General features: G+C 51.9%; 1 protein-coding gene across 1 annotated transcript in view; it reads right to left on the bottom strand.

The window, feature by feature from the left end:
- The window catches only part of Myh9 (myosin heavy chain 9), an 86,741-nt gene extending 71,750 nt beyond the window's left edge, over positions 1 to 14,991 (bottom strand). Inside the window, exon 1 of the mRNA XM_005066947.4 lies at positions 14,797 to 14,991. The gene's annotated coding sequence lies outside the window, so the exon portion shown is untranslated. The remainder of the gene's footprint in view (positions 1 to 14,796) is intronic.
- Positions 14,992 to 15,855: the final 864 nt, after the last annotated feature.

The following is a 15,855-nucleotide window of genomic DNA, read 5'->3' as shown; positions in this document are numbered from 1 at the left end:
CTCAGGTCCACAACAGAGGACCACATTCTTCACATTCTTGTCTGAAAGCCAGAAGACAGGGGGTGGATGGGACTGGGGGAGGGGGCTCTGCTATTTCAACCTAAAGATAATTAAAGCCCAGGACCAGTTTTCCAGGGTAAGGGGGGGCCACCCCACCGCAGCCTCAGGCATCTTCACACAGTGCTCCCAAAGCGCATGACACTGCAGGGGATGACTCAAAGCAGGGCCATGCCACCGGCCAGCAGCATGCCCAGAGCCCTCACCTGCAATGCGGGACACACAGTGAGAAGCAGCGGGAGAGCCTCATAAGGTTGGAAGTTCTAGCCAGAGAAGCCTGGAACTCCGCACCTGTGGCCAGCGCTGGGGAGGAGGAGACAGCTAACTTGAGCAGCATAGTATGGGCAGGGCTCCACAGCATTCCTCCTGAGCACTATACATCCACCACCTCCTCCTCCCCCTGACAGGGACAGGAAACAGCGCAGGCAGCAGGCTGTGGGCAGAAGGCAGGCTGAGAACAGCAAGCCGGAGGAGGCATGCATGCTGAAGGAAGGAGAGAAGCAAAAGCTGGGTTCTCTAAAGAAAGCAGGCTAAAAATACCTCTTCCTTCCTAACCCGACCCACACACCTGCAGACCCATCCGCCCTGGCCTGCCCACGCTCACCTGGATTTACCAAAAAGTCAGTAAGCAATTGGACCCCATCAGCCCCTGCCCATACGATGGTGGCATGGGACAGGCCATGGGAGCCAAGAGGGTTGATTCTTAGGCTCTCAACACGCCCGGCTCTAAAACGAGAACACTGCTCCCGACAGCCTTCCTCGTAGGAAATTTCAGCCACAAGTACCTGGATGTGACGTCAAGTCTCACACAGTCATAATAAAAGAACTGATACACAAAGCACATTTTTGTATGTATTGTGGTTTATGTATGTGTTTCTGTGTGTGCAAACGGCAGACAGAGATCAACACGGGTGGGTCTTGTCTTCTGGCTCTCTTCCATCCCTGTACTTTTTGTGCATGTGTCTTTGCTTGCATGTGCGTGTATGCACCACCTGTGTGCAGTACCCATGGGACCCATGAGAGGCACTGGACCTGCTAGGCCTGGGGTTACTGCCCTGTGGGTGCTGGGAACCGAACCCCAGTCCTCAGGAAGAGCAAGTAGTGCTTTTAAGCGCTGAGCCATCTCTCTAGAGCTCCATGTAATTGATTTTGTCTGTTTAGTTGGCTGGCTTTTGGTTTTTCGAGACAAGGGTTTCTCTGTGTAGCCCTCGCTGTCCTAGAACTAGGTCTGTAGACCAGGCTGGCCTCGCACTCAGATATCCACCTGCCTCTGACTCCTGAGTGCTGGGATTAAAGGCGTGCGCCACCACCGCACGACCAAACTCAATTCTTCATGCAAGTACTTCACCAACTGAGTCATCTTTCCAGCACCTAAAATAGATTGTTTTCGTTTTTGTTTTTTGTAACAAGAAAAAAAAATGCAAAAGATAACTTGCCACTGTGCTGCACAAACTATATATAAGTAAAATGCAAAAGAAAAAATAAGGCTTCACTAAGTGCCAAAACCCGAAAACCCATTAAGTTATTACTTCTTTTCCTAGCTCCACAGATTAGGAAAGAAAAAAAAAAACCATAGTGGTCACATAACTTGCAAGAGAGAGAAAAGGGATTGGGTCAGAAGCCAAGCCCCTACCTATTTATGTAAGTACTAGATACATACTTCATGGTAGTTAGGCCTCACAAGTCAAGGAAATACAGCCACCCACCCAGGGCCACAGAGAGCTAAGGGAGGTCCTGAAAATAAACCTGTGTGTTTGACCCAGTCTGTTCTGTTTCCACAGTCTACCATGGGACTTCAAGGACTTCACAAGGGTCCTGACCATGAGACAAGACCAGAACGGAGCCGGCGCACTTCCGTGAGAGGCAGCGCCCCTGCCGGGCTAAGTACGCAGCACAGAAGTTTTCACAGCAGCCACTCAACACTGGCCAACCCGGGGACTTCCGAGTGAGTGTACAGTTCTGGACCTCTTCCCCACATGGCTGATGCCCACCTGAACTGGTGGAAGGCTGAACACCACGACCACTTAGGACTTTGCTCTGAAGTGGAGAGGGACGCTGAGGAGGGCGGCAGGATTCGGATGGGAGCTAGTGTACCTGCTGTGTGGAAGTCCAGTCCAGACTGCCTACAGAACACCAAGAGTCAGGTTTGAGGAGTGCAAAGGGAGTAGTTGCTTGGTTTTGTTGGAGACAAAGTTTCAGTATGTAGCCCAGGCTAGCCTTCACTGAGCCCCTCGATGCCCAGCTAAGGCATACTAACCTGTTTACACATGAGAAAGTGGGGATCAGAGCAGACTAAGTAGTGGGGGGTGATGAGAGCACACCTTTAGTCCAGCACTGGAGAGGTAGAGAGAGAAGCAGATGGATCTCTATGAGCTCAAGACTACCCTGATCTACGTAAGAATTTCCAGGCCAGCCAGACCTACATAATGAGACCCTGTCTTTAACAAAAATAAATAAACAAACGAACCAGTGGGGAGTGCTCACCCCTAGACCTGAAAAGGGTCACCAGAATGTCTATGCTACACTGGCTGAAGACACACCTCTCAGGTTGTCACGCACAGGGGGAGGAGCACCTTGACAAAGGAGATTAAGTCAAGCCATGGTTATTGGAGCAGGCCCTAATCCTGTGTGACTGGTGTCCCCCTAGGAGAGTGGGACACAGATATGCTGAGCATGTGAGAACACAGTAAGATGGCCACCTGCAAGCCAGAGCGCCAATGGTCCCACTGTGATCTTTACTTCCAGCCTCCAGAACCGAGAGAATGAACGCCTGCTGCCTAGGAGCCAGGCCAGAGCCCTCTCCGCGTCTGTTCCTGCAGCCTCATGTTCCCCTCTCCTGTGTACAGCATAGACTAACAGCAGCAAACTGGTTCCTTGGCTGCCTCCAGAGCATGCAGGGGCACCCAAGGGTGTATTTAATGGCACAGCCCAAGAACCTACAGCAGCCTCTAGAGCACCCCCAGCCTTCAGCTCACAGCTAATGAACAAATGAGCTGGATAGAAAGTGGAATCCCAACTCGGCTGCTGCCCCATCACCCCATCACCCCCTCCATGTACCAGCTCCCCCTCCCACCTCCAATATGACAGCCAGTAAATAATGTAAAATAGTATAAACTCAATGATAATCTTTGGCCTGCAATTACCAAGCAGCAGTGTAAACAGGAAGTGAATAAAGATACAAGGGGGGCTGGAGAAACGGGTCGGCCATCAAGAGCACCTTCTGCTCTTGCAGAAGGTCCAGATTAGGTTCCCAGCAACCACATGGTGACCCATAACCATCCGTGACTCCACATTCAGGGATCCAATGCCCGCTTCTGGGCTTCCAGAGCACCAGGCATACATGAAGTATACATACTTACATGAAGGCAACGCATGTAAACCAATCTTTCTTAAAAGGCCACAAAGGACCTCACCCTAACTAGGAGCACCATACCCCCACCGGCTGCTGGACTCCGCCAATTACTTTTTATTAGTACCAACTCCAACCCGTGTGTGAAAAGAAAGCTAGGCTAAGCCTTGGATTGTGTTGCTTTGAGTAAACTGGGCGGGGGGGGGGGGGGTGAACCATGACAAACTTCAAACCCAAGAGGCCTAGGGCTGATACAAATACCAACTACAAGGTGGAGACAGGACCCAGAAAGGTAAGCAAAGACTATGATGCCTAAGTCCCCTCAGCATTTCTGGGGCCGCCCCAGCCCCCTTCATCCCCCCAGTGGGGCAGGTGGCAACAAGCTTCTGGCTCGTTCCCAAGAAATAAGTTACCTCTCCTGCTCTCTAAGAAGACCGCACATTTCAGAAAAAGCCGTGAACTGGAGTGGGAACAGTGGGGAGGGGCAGAGGGAGCCAAGTACAATGCCTTCCCTGATGAAGGCAGACACCCAGCATCCTGAAGCCCAGCTGCCCTACAAATACTTCCCCACTATAGATAAAAGATTGGTTCAAAAGTTGTCACTAGGGTTCTGAAACTTCCTTTTTACAACAAAGCCAAACTGTTGCAACTTGTTGCTACAATTCTTACACCATCTCAGGAGCCTCAGCAGAGTCCTGGGCCCCTGGCAAGGTATGGAGATGTTTTCAGACCCTCTCCACCCTCGTGGGTGGGGCCCCATACCCTCTTCCTTCCTCTCCCTCCCCTCAGCAGTCTCCTTCCGACTCAGTATGGCCCTCGGCAGTGAGTACCCTGAGAACAAGGCCCCCTGGATACTTTTGGTCCCTCTCTTCTTCCACATGGGTTTTCTGGCCCAGGTCTTGTGAACTGCACTGGTACACACAGGAGACAGTGGACATGTATGGCTGGGAGGCAGAAGGTGGAAGACCTTCCTCCACAGAGCCTGGAAAGGTCTCCCAGCTCTTGGCTCTAGGTCCTGAGCTTCCTGACAGCTCATGAATGACAAAGTGGCTTGACCAGCTTTCTATGAACTGGACTGGGCACCCAGCAGCAACACCAGAAGGCAGTGACCATGTTCCTAGGCCCAGACCTGAGCCCAGAGGGCAGTCCAGTGATCTCGGGTACCAGCATCTTGATGTACAACCATCTCTAGACAAGACTTACAATAGATGCTCAACAGCTACTCCTCGAGTGAATACATTTTAAGAGTCGATAAAACCTATGGTACTAGCCGGGCGTTGGTGGAGCACGCCTTTAATCCCAGCACTCGGGAGGCAGAGGCAGGCGGATCTCTGTGAGTTCGAGGCCAGCCTGGTCTACAAAGTGAGTTCCAGGACAGCCTCCAAAGCTACAGAGAAACCCTGTCTCAAAAAAAAAAAAAAAAAAAAACCATGGTACTTTCTGACAATGTGAATAATAGTTCTACCCCTCACTGGACAATAACATGCCTGTTAAAATACCCAGATTACAAGCACTAAGTGAGAAATCAGAGTACACAGTATCTTCTTGGGATTTGGCGAAGTGCATACAGGTATGTGTGTGGATTCATGTGCACGCGTGTGCATGTGTGTGCGCGTGTGCATGTGTGTGCCAATGGTAGGGTGCCTCTTGCCAGCTTTGTTGTCATACTTGTGCTGTGAACAACAGGCTTCTGGTTTTTCTTCTTAACTTTAATAGGACACTTTCCAATCGCACTGGTTGTTTCTCAATAGTCCGTGGAAGTCTCACCTCAAGTCCTTTGGCTGGGTATCACATGACGTCTGACCACCCAACCAGAGACATGGGCAGGCTGCCCAGCACCCAGGCAGAAGCTAATGACCTGGGAGAGGAACACAGCACTCCGCCTCCCAGGAAACGGTGCAAGGATACAAATCTCCACGGGCTACCTCGGCCTCTGGAAAGGCCAGCCAGGGCTACCAAAGAACCTCTCCCTACTCCTATGAGTCACAGCACCTTCACCAACCTGAACCACTTCTGAACAAAGCTTTGGCAGAGCTGACATGCCCAAGAGCACAGTCCCAACCCTGCTCCCTGGACACGTCATGCCATGTCCCCTCTCTGATTCTGCCATCAGCTCCAGGGCCACCTCCTCCAGGAGCCTTCTCAGACTGCCCGAGGGCTGCTCCCTGTATGAGCCGAAGACCCTCGGCTCCTACAAACAAGAGCCACACTTCCTGCTGATCCATTCTCCCAGCACCTGGCTCTGGGGTCCAGCTTTGTACGTGGGAAATCACCACGTCATCCGATGTGGTTACTGAAGAACTAAGGGTTGGACATGTGGACAGAGGAAAGGATTCAACAGTGCACCATGTTAAGACAGCAACGGTCGTGAGTTCAATTCCCAGCAACCACATGGTGGCTCACAACCATCTGTAATGAGATCTGGTGCCCTCTTCTGATGGGGGCAGGGTGTTATGTTCGTAATAAATAAATAAATCTTAAAAAAAAAAAAAAAGACAGCAACGGGCTTCTGGCCATGGTCCCCAGTGGGCAACTGTATCCAAAAGCAAGTTATCCTGGGCTGGACTCCATGCTAGCAGCCATGGTCCTCTCACCTGCCCTCCCTCTCTCCATTCCATACTCACGAGAAACTAGCTGCAATGAATACCATGGCACAGGAGGCCTCAGTGAGCAGCCAGCAGCAATGGGGTGACCCCAGCAGCAACGGGGTGACCCCAGCAGCAATGGGGATGACCATGTTCTTTTCTTTAATGAACTCACAGCCAGAGAAGGAGACAGTCCCAGGAACCAGTCCATACTCTTTGCAAGCCAGGCTATGCACACCCAGTGAAGGGCGTTGGCAAAGCCACAGGAAGCTGAAACGGCCCCCTAACTTGAATCTCTGTAAGGCGATTCCTCAGCAAAAATGAGTGAGCTTCCACTCCTGAGGGCAAGTGAAGAATTCATCAGCACACGGCCTGTTATACACGGGGGCTTGGCAAAGTCTAGCCTCTCTCACTAGAAGAACTGTGACTCAACTCAGATGCCCAGACTCTTGGGCTGCTACTCTGTCCCAGCATCTTCCTCCTGTGCAGGCTAGTGTCACATCAACCTGACACAAGCTAGGGTTGTCTGGGAAGAGGAAACCTAAACCGAGAAAATGCCCACCAATCCAGACTGGCCTGTGGGACATTTCCTTTATTAACAATAGATATGGGGGGAGCCTGGAGAGATGGCTTAGTGGTTAAGAGCACTGGCTGCTCTTCCAGAGGACCCGGGTTCAATTCCCAGTACCCACATGGCAGCTCACAACTGTCTGTAACTCCAGTTCCAATGCACATAAAATAAAAGTTAATTTAAAAAAAAAAAAGAAGCCGGGCATTGGTGGTGCATGCCTTTAATCCCAGCACTCGGGAGGCAGAGGCAGGCAGATCTCTGTGAGTTTAAGGCCAGCCTGGTCTACAAGAGCAAGTTCCAGGACAGCCTCCAAAGCCACAGAGAAACCCTGTTTTGAAAAAAACAAAACAAAACCAAAAAAGCCAGTAGCTAGTGGAGTAGGGCAACCCCTAACTTCCCTTTACAATAGACTTGGGGGCGGTGCACCAACACCCTGTCATCCCCCAGTTGCTTTGGGTCGTGCTGTTTTAGCCCGCCAATGGAAACCCCTAGGACAGGCACCATGGAGACCTCAGCTGTGTTCTCACCAGGAAGGAGAGGGGGCAACCATTAGCTTCCTAGGCCTCACCCCCATCCTGGCCTGGCTAGGTGGAGTCACTGGAAGTGTCCCACGGGCCGCTCTTTGTGTTTATCACACAGGAAGCTGCCTTCTTCTCCAGCCCGGTGACTTCACATAAAACACAGGAAGCACGCACAGACTCCACATGGAGGTGCCTCCGCTGCTTTCTAGACCCTTTTTCTTAATGCTCACCGGTAACGGTTCAGCTCGGAGCCGCAGGCTGAGGCGTACTGCAGGAGAGAGAGGAAGGCTACACAGGCCTCGCAGCCCGCACGCCAGGTCCTCTCCGCGCACCACTTAGCTACCACCACACCCTCTAACCGAGGAGGGGTTTTGCGGGATAAATCTCTCTTTAACTTGTGCTCCCTACCATCTGAGAAGTGATGTCCACCTAACAGGAGGTAAGGGGGGAGGAAGATGAAGAGTGCACCATCTCACGGCTGCCATGTCCCCAGGCGAGGAACTGAGGCAGACAGCAGGAGATGCGGCCAGGGTCCAGCTCCAGGTCTGCCTGAAGCCAAAAACCTTGGCTTCTTCCTTCAACAACAACAACAAAAATAATAATAACAACTGACCCTGACACTCTGATTCAAAGTTACTAGAAATTCAAACTAGCTGGAGGCCAGTGAGTGCCAATGTGGCTCTTGGGATGGCCCACCCTTCTGCTTGGCACTATCCCACAAGAGATACTAATTTCTTTCTCTCTTTTCTTTTCTTTTTAGCTTTGGGAACTTTTTCAGCCCAAGGGTCCCACCCACCTGGAAGAAGTCCAAACACATCCAACACCTCCCCCACTCGTTAACTTGCTGCCTCTCAAAGGAAGAGATGTTCTGGGGCAGGGAAGAAGGTTTTGGAGGGAAAACCTTCTAAAGGAGCTGAGTGTGCTGTCTGGCTACCAGCCCACGAAAGCCAAGAAAGATGGTACTGTTCAAAAGCACTTTCTCTTGCCCGAGTGAAACCAGGAGTGACTCTCAGCATGAGCCCCAGGCAAAGTATTTGTCAACATGGGAAGGAAAAAAGTATTTCTCTAAAAACTATCCAAGATGCCTTCAACTCAGACATTCTACAAGTCTAGCAAACTCAACAGAAGGGGACTTTCTGGTTTGGTATGGTTTCTTTTTTTTAAAGATGGGGTCTCCCTATGTTGTCCTGGATGGAAAGCCTGGAAATCGCAGAGATCTGCCTGCCTCTGCCTCCTGAGTGCTGGTATTAAAGGTGTGCGCCACCGTTCCCAGCATTAACACCAATGGCTTTTCTTTTAATCAGGATCATTTACAATTAGAATCAATATTCAGAGACTGGAGACAGTTCTGGGGGGAAGCTAAGCCTTGAGACTGACAGATTCCCTGCACTGCAGGAGGAAAAATTAAAAAGAAAAAGCTGGGCGTTGGTGGCGCACGCCTTTAATCCCAGCACTCGGGAGGGAGAGGCAGGCGGATCTCTGTGAGTTCGAGGCCAACCTGGTCTACAGAGAGAGTTCCAGGTCAGGCTCCAAAAGCCATACAGAAAAACCCTGTCTCAAAAAACCACTTAATTGACTTTAAGTAAAAAAGAAAAATAAGAAGAAAATCTAACGGTCAAGTTTCCAAACTGTAAATGTCCTCTTGGTCAGTGACATCCTCATAAAGAAAGAAATTCACCTATGGCTATCTTAACACATAAACATTATGGACAGGTATCTGGCCCACTTGGATCATACGAGTCTTCCAGGGAGACCCCCTTTTTCCTTTGCAAAACACCATAAGGACCTCAAGATCCATCTGAGAGGCCACAAGGAAGTAACTTAAGAGCATGGAAAAGACCAGCAGCCTTTACCTCTAAGAAGCAGGAAGGCTGCGGCCCAACCTGTCCTGCCGGAGCCTCACATTCACTAGCAACTTCCTTCCGGAGAGCACCGCGAGCGCCTCAGTCACAAGGGAGGGTCCTGGGCCATCACAAGCAGAATGACGACAGCTAGAGACCTCGACCAAGGCCAGAAGCCTCCTTCTCCAGCCACCTGCCCAGTGCTGAATCACCTCTGGCTGGGGAAACTGGTCAGAGTGGAACCTGACTAACTCCAGCACAATGCTGCCTCAGGTTCTTTTTAAAGAGGTTCACATCGCATGCACGAGGAAACACCACGCAGGCGGCGGTCTTCAAACACCTGCCCATGTGGTGGCAGGCCTACTTTAGAGCCTGGCTCAGTGTATGTGCTCTAGGTGACTCATGCTACTCTTACTTTCCACACTGTCTGGCAGGGGACAGGTCCTGCTCAGAGTCCTGGGATTCTCCTCCTCAGGCTTCACTGGGGAAAGGAGAGCAGAGCCGGCACCATCTCCAGGTTCCACACACCATCCAAGACTGACATCAGCCCTCCCTGGAGACAAAGGTCAGGGTCCCCCCAAATCCGCATGGCCCTTTGATCACACTGTCTCAAGAACTTGAGTTTTTCCACTGCTAATGCATTAAAAAACCACAGACCAGATGCCCGAGCAATAACTGGGGCAGAGCAGAAAGGAGTATATTCGAATGCTATGACCCCAAGTTACAAAAGAAGGGGACACACACCTTTAGTCCCAGAACTCGGGGATCTCTATGAATTTAAGGCCAGCCTGGTCTACACAGTGAGATCCTGGCCAGTCACAGCTACACAGGAATACCTTGTCTCAACAACAAATCATGCAAGCTTCTTCTTCTCACAGTCAAAAAAGGAACCCCCACCCAGACTGGGATAACAACCAGAACAGTACATCTGTCATCCTAGCGAGATTGAGGCAGGTGGAGAAAAGCAGGACTCAAAGTGTTTTAAGCCAGAGAGCACGTCAGTCCATTTTTAAGCCCTTTCCACCTCCGCTAGATGCGATAGCACAGACCTGTGACCCAGCATTCAAGTGGTCAGGGGTGGAAACGCAGGGCTAACCTGAATCTATACAGCGAGATCCTGTCTCAACAAAATGGCAGAGAAGCAAAGGGTTTTCCACAAATGGGAACACAGTACCCAGTATCTAGCTAGCTGTGCTCTTTCGTCCCCCTCAGAGAGCATGCCCTGTGAGCACATAGAGATTAGCCTGTCTTTTAAGGGCTTCGAGGATTTCCGCTGTACAGCTGTGCCATGATTAACGTGACCTTTCTAATGGACAGAGAGCCCTGTTTCCTGCCTTCTTCTCTGACAATGCCACAATGACTATCCTCAGACATTTCCTTCTGCACAGTCAAGTTTATCTGTGAGGCAAACTCCTAGAAGGCAGTTAGAAGGGAATACCCTACAGCAGATAGATACTGTCCAAACTACCCTTGAAAAAGAGGTGTGCCCAGAGCTGGAGGAATGGCTCAGTGTTTAAGAGTGTGTAGTTTTGCTGGGCACTGGTGGCTCACACCTTTTATGTCAGAACTCGGGAGGCAAAGGCAGGCGGGGATCTCTGTGAGTTCAAGGCCAGCCTGGTCCACAGAGTGAGTTCCAGAACAAATTCCAAAGCAATACAGAGAAACCCTATTACAAAAAAAACAAAATAAATAAAGTGTGCAGTTTTGGCAGAGGACTGGAGTTTGGTTCTCAGTACCCATATCATGTAGCTCTCAACTGTCTGTAACTCCAGCTAAAGGGGGAAATCCCACACCTCCAGCCTCTTCTGGCACCTGTACTCATCACACACACACACACACACACACACACACACACACACACACACACACACACACTTTTAAAAGGTGTCCAACACACACCCCATCCATGGGGAAGCACTCAGGTGGGGAAGCAGAGGAATTTCGAAGGGAGTCCCTCAACTGTGGTATCCAAAGCATTGACAATCTCAAAGCCACTTTTTTATTTTTGCACCCCTCCAGGTGACCCCAAGCACCCCATGATACATGGACCCCTAAAAAAAACACTGAGTTAGGAACCAAGGAAAATGGTCTACCCTCCCCCTCACAAAACCACCTAGTGAGGCAAGACTGATAATATCTACAGTTAAAATAACAAAAAGAGAAGCCATACACAGCCATGATATAGCAGGCCCTTTACATGGTTACTGCTTCCAGTTCTTGCATTCAGCTCTTTAGAGTAATCTGAGGATCCCAATGCTCCAGAGGAGAAAACTGAGGGAGGGAGGGAGTTATATAAAGTGTGTGATGTCACAAAGCTAAGGGGCTTTGTGAGAAGGGCTAAGATTTGAAGTCTGCCTATCACCACAGGTCATGTTCTTTCCCTGACCCACTCACTCTTCCCAGCTTTAAAAATGGGATTCTGGGGCCGGGTGTTGGTGGCGCACGCCTTTAATCCCAGCACTCGGGAGGCAGAGGCAGGTGGATCTCTGTGAGTTCGAGACCAGCCTGGACTACCAATCGAGTTCCAGGACAGCCTCCAAAGCCACAGAGAAACCCTGTCTCGAAAAACCAAAAAAAAAAAAAAAAAAGGGATTCTGGGGCCAACTCAGTGGATTAAAGACTCCTGTCACCAAGTCTGAGTTAGATCCCAAGGACCCACATGGTAGACCAGAAGAATCAACTCCCCCAAGTTAGTCTCTGTCTGTCTGTCTCTTCTCTCTGACTCACACACACAAACTTTTCTTTATTAAAAAAAAATTTAAATAGAAGTCTATGAGACAGTTGCCTAGGCAACCAGTGCTCTGTTCTGTAGTCACCAGAGGCCCTGAGCCCAGGGGCTCAGAGCACTAAGGGTTAAAGCTGAGAGGCGGTGATTCTCTGGGGCAGCACAAAAGGAAAATGCACTTCCTGCCCCTGCGGGCGGAGATGCTGTTTTATGCTCAGTAAATTAGGACGGTTGTTTAATTAAGAGAACACACAGATTTTGTTATTCTAAATATTTTTGGGACATGATGCTTGGAGGAAGCTGTCAAGGCAAGGATTTTTTTCCCCTTGCTTTAGCCTCCCCTCCCCCAAGAGAAGGAAAACAGCCAACCCCTCCTCGCCTGAAATAAAGATGTCAAGCTGGTAGGCACTGTCTTTACTGAAGGGTTAGTGAGAAGAGGAAGTGAGCAAAACTCCAGCCAGCCCCGTTTCTAGCAATACCCCACTGGCTGCGTAACAATGCTGCTCTAAGAAAATAAGAGATTCTTGTTTCGTTTTGTTTTTAATCTGGAGCAAGACCAGGCAAAAGACAGGCTGTGATTAGCATGCACCATTCATTCCACAAGAGAGAAGCTGCCCTATCTCCAAACACTTTGGTTAAAAGTTCAAGAATTAAAAAATAAAAATAAAAACCAAATAAACCAGAACCCTGTCCTTTCTTTCCTCTCGCCTTTCATGCCCTCAGACCAGCAGCCCCACTGAGTCCCTGACTCTCACCTTCCCTCCCCGCCCGACATAACACCCCCCAACAGAACTCGCTAATGCTGGCTGGAGGGGAACCTGGGTCTGCCCACCTGCCCTGCCAGGACCCGCTGGGTACAGGAACAAAGTTCCAGAGTGTCACCCACATCACACACTGGTTCTCAAGCTACACTAAGCAATGGCTGGATGCTTTTAATTACTCCCCAATTATCCATTAAATGACTCCCCACTTTCCTTAACCACGTGCTTGCCTCAGTTTGCCAGGCCTGAAATGTCTTCCTTCCTCATGATGGCTTCCCTTCGTGCCCTGGACAGCAGAGGCCCCCCTCAACCTAGGGATTCCGTGAGTCCTTTGTCTGTGGCTTGGGACACAGCACAAGCCGTCTTTGTATCTCAGTGTGCCACTGTTGCTCCTTGAAGCCTCCAAGTTTCCCCAGTACACAAATCTCTTCAGGAGGCCAACAAGCTCTCACAAGGTACTCCTGTGCCTCACGGTACCTTTCCGGAGTTCCTGTCATCTCCACCTCACACTAGAGTCACCTACTGATTTGTCTCAGCTCTCCCCTAAATGCCGGTGAGCAGGGGCCAGGATTACTCAACTCACACCCACCCCGCCCCGCCCCCACATACACACACCACCTGGCCAAGTCCCTGGCAGGAGAAGCCAGTTAAATATTTGCTCAATTACACATCTATAGGCCCTTCCCCCACCCATAGCAACCTTGTATATAAATTGACTGATATTGAGAGATTGTCTGAACAGGCCTTCAAGCAGCCTGCCTCCTAAACAAAAAGGTAGGCAGGTGAGGTGTGTGTGTCAGCCTGGCCTCTAGACAGTGAAGTCAGAAATGGCTACAATGTTGCTGAGAACAAGAAGGGGCTAAAATAGCTTCCCCTTCAATAGTTACCTTTTTTTTTTTCTGTTTGAAAAAGCTATATTTTAACATGGTGCAAGACTTGGGAGGGTCTCCGGGGCGGTTACACAGCTGCTTAGCGGCTTGAGAAGTTCAGGTGGAGGTCCTGAAGCTGGCAGGGACACAGCAGATCAGGGAGCCAATTAGGCGAGGGGACCTCCTAGTCGTGCTTAAGAGTTAGCCACTTGCCCGGAGATGGCTGGGACACGCCAATCTACGTTGACTGAAACTATGGGATGCTAAACGAATTTGCGTGTCATCCTTGTGCAGGAGCCATGAATCTGTGCATCGTTTTAGTATGGGTGCTGCCGAAGGGGGCAGGCAACGGATACTTTGAAATCTTGCTAAATCCAGAAAAACCGCTCAGAGAACGAGAAGCCACTGGACCTCTCCACTGCCCAGACAAAGTAGCCTCCGGGTCTCCAAACCTGGTACTTCCCAGAAATCTTTTCCCTAACACCGCTGGGTGGGGCCTCAGGCACCCGCTCAGACCCACCCTGCCCTCAATTTCACTACTGCCCCCAAGCAAGTCCTGCAGGGTTCTGACTCCGTTGCCTGTGAGAGATGAGGACCAAGAGGAGCCGGGTGCAGTTCTGCTCTGGGCGTGGCTCCAGAACAGGATGGGGTGAGGACCCTTGCACAAGGAAGTGGGGGATAGCTTCAAAACTCCGCCTCTAACCCTAACATAAAAGATGCAGTAGCCGGGCCTGGTCCTAAAGTCAGGGCCATCTCCCAGACACTGGTCCGGGCGTGGCAACCCAGGGTGCTCAGGAATCAGGTGCAAGCCTCGGTGGCCCGACGGCTGCCGGCAGACCCAGGCCTTTTACCCTCGGGCAACACAGTCCCAAATTTGTTAGAGGGCAGACGGGGGTCTTTCCGGCGCCCTGGGCCCCGCGGCAGCCGGCTCCCCTTTTCCCACGCACCCAGCGCACCTCTCCCCGCCCCCTCCCGTCCTGCGGGCTGCCAAGCGAATGAGGAAGTCCGCTGCATAGGGCGGAAACGGAGTCGGGCGCAACGTCTGCGGCGGGACTGACCGATCCTGACTCAGAAGGACGCCCTGACAGCTGCCAAACGGTCCCTGCCTGCCCGTTACCTCTCTTTGCAAAACTTACAGAGGAGCCGCTGTCCTGAACCTGCACCCTCATGCCCCGTGGACTCAGCCGGCAGCCCCGGGATTGCGGCATCCCCGAAAGGGTTAAAAAGTTTGCCCGAGCCGCTCGTCGGGGAGGCGGGAGCGCACAAGAGAGAGAAGCAGGCCGAGTTCCCAGTGCCCCAACCAGGAAGGCTCCCTAACCCCGAGGCCTTGCTGCCTAGCGCCCCTCGGGTGAGGATGCGAAGCCCAGTCCCAGGCGTTCGGCCCGACCGCGCCAGAGCCGGCCACGAGGAGGCCGAGAACCACAGGGCCGCCGGCTCCAAACGCCCAACGTATAGTCGCCGCGCGCGCACGCTCCGCAGCTCCGGGGCGGGACACACCGGCGGCAGGGCTTGCTCACCTGAACCTGGGTCTGCCCGGGGAACAGGCGCTGGTGCTTGCGAGAAGACTTTCTCGAGCGCTCGGGCGGCGGGGTGGGGCGAACGCGAGACTCAAGCTACAGCAGGTGAGGTTCTTGAGCCTTCCGTGCCCTGCCCAGGAACCGCGGTGATCTGCGCGCCTCACCGCACCCAGCTCTGCTGAACGCCGCCCGCCCCGCCCTTCCAGAGGAGGGCGGGTCTGAAGCCCTGCCGCCGGGTCGGGGGCGGAGCTCCCGGGAGCGCCCGCCCCCTCCCCACGATGCCCAATCCAGCAGGAGTCTGGCCTAAACTGACAGATTTTCGGCCTATAAGCAGACAAGGGACGAATGCCAGCAGGCTGGGATTCATCCTCCCCACCTCCGCCCACCCCACCTTCCTCGCGCTTCCTAGGCGGGAGCCCCGCCTCGTGGGGCGGATCCAATGGACAGCCAGGTTGCAGGACGAGGATTGACGTGAACTACACCCAATCAAAAGTGGACGGCTCCGGCGCGCTGGGCTCCCGGTCCCGACTCCGGTGCGCTGCTTGGGCCGGGCCGAGGCAGGCGGGAGCGTGCTGGGAAGGTCTGAGGCTCTGACACTCCGCCCCGAGAGCCGTGTTTTCCCTTCGTCCAGGAGAACAGATATTAAGTACCATATATGGGAAAAGTGGTATTTTACATAATTATGATGGCTGTGGGGGCGGGTATGGCTTCAACCCTGCATTCCGTGTGGGCGTCGTGAGTTCGCTTTTGGAGCCTGCTCACGGCTGTCCTCCAGCCCCTGAACCTTTGCTTTGGCGGGTCCCTCTGCTTGGAATGCGATCTGAGCCGCGCTTTACCTCTGAGTAATTAACTCGGACACACCCTCTGAGATATTTGTCGCTAAATTATTTTAAGGATATATTGCACTGATTTTAGTTACTAACCATGAGAGGATCCCCCCCCACCCCGCGCACTTCTCATTTAATCCATCTATCCGAACATTATTTTCTGCCCTGACTGTAGGTACTACTTTCACCATATCCGTTTTCGAGCTGTGTTCATTGATCTGTGTGGTCGATC

This window comes from Mesocricetus auratus, unplaced genomic scaffold (assembly GCF_017639785.1).
Source record: "Mesocricetus auratus isolate SY011 unplaced genomic scaffold, BCM_Maur_2.0 Super-Scaffold_100010, whole genome shotgun sequence".
NCBI lineage: Eukaryota > Metazoa > Chordata > Mammalia > Rodentia > Cricetidae > Mesocricetus > Mesocricetus auratus.
This window is presented reverse-complemented; position numbering and strand designations above follow the sequence as displayed.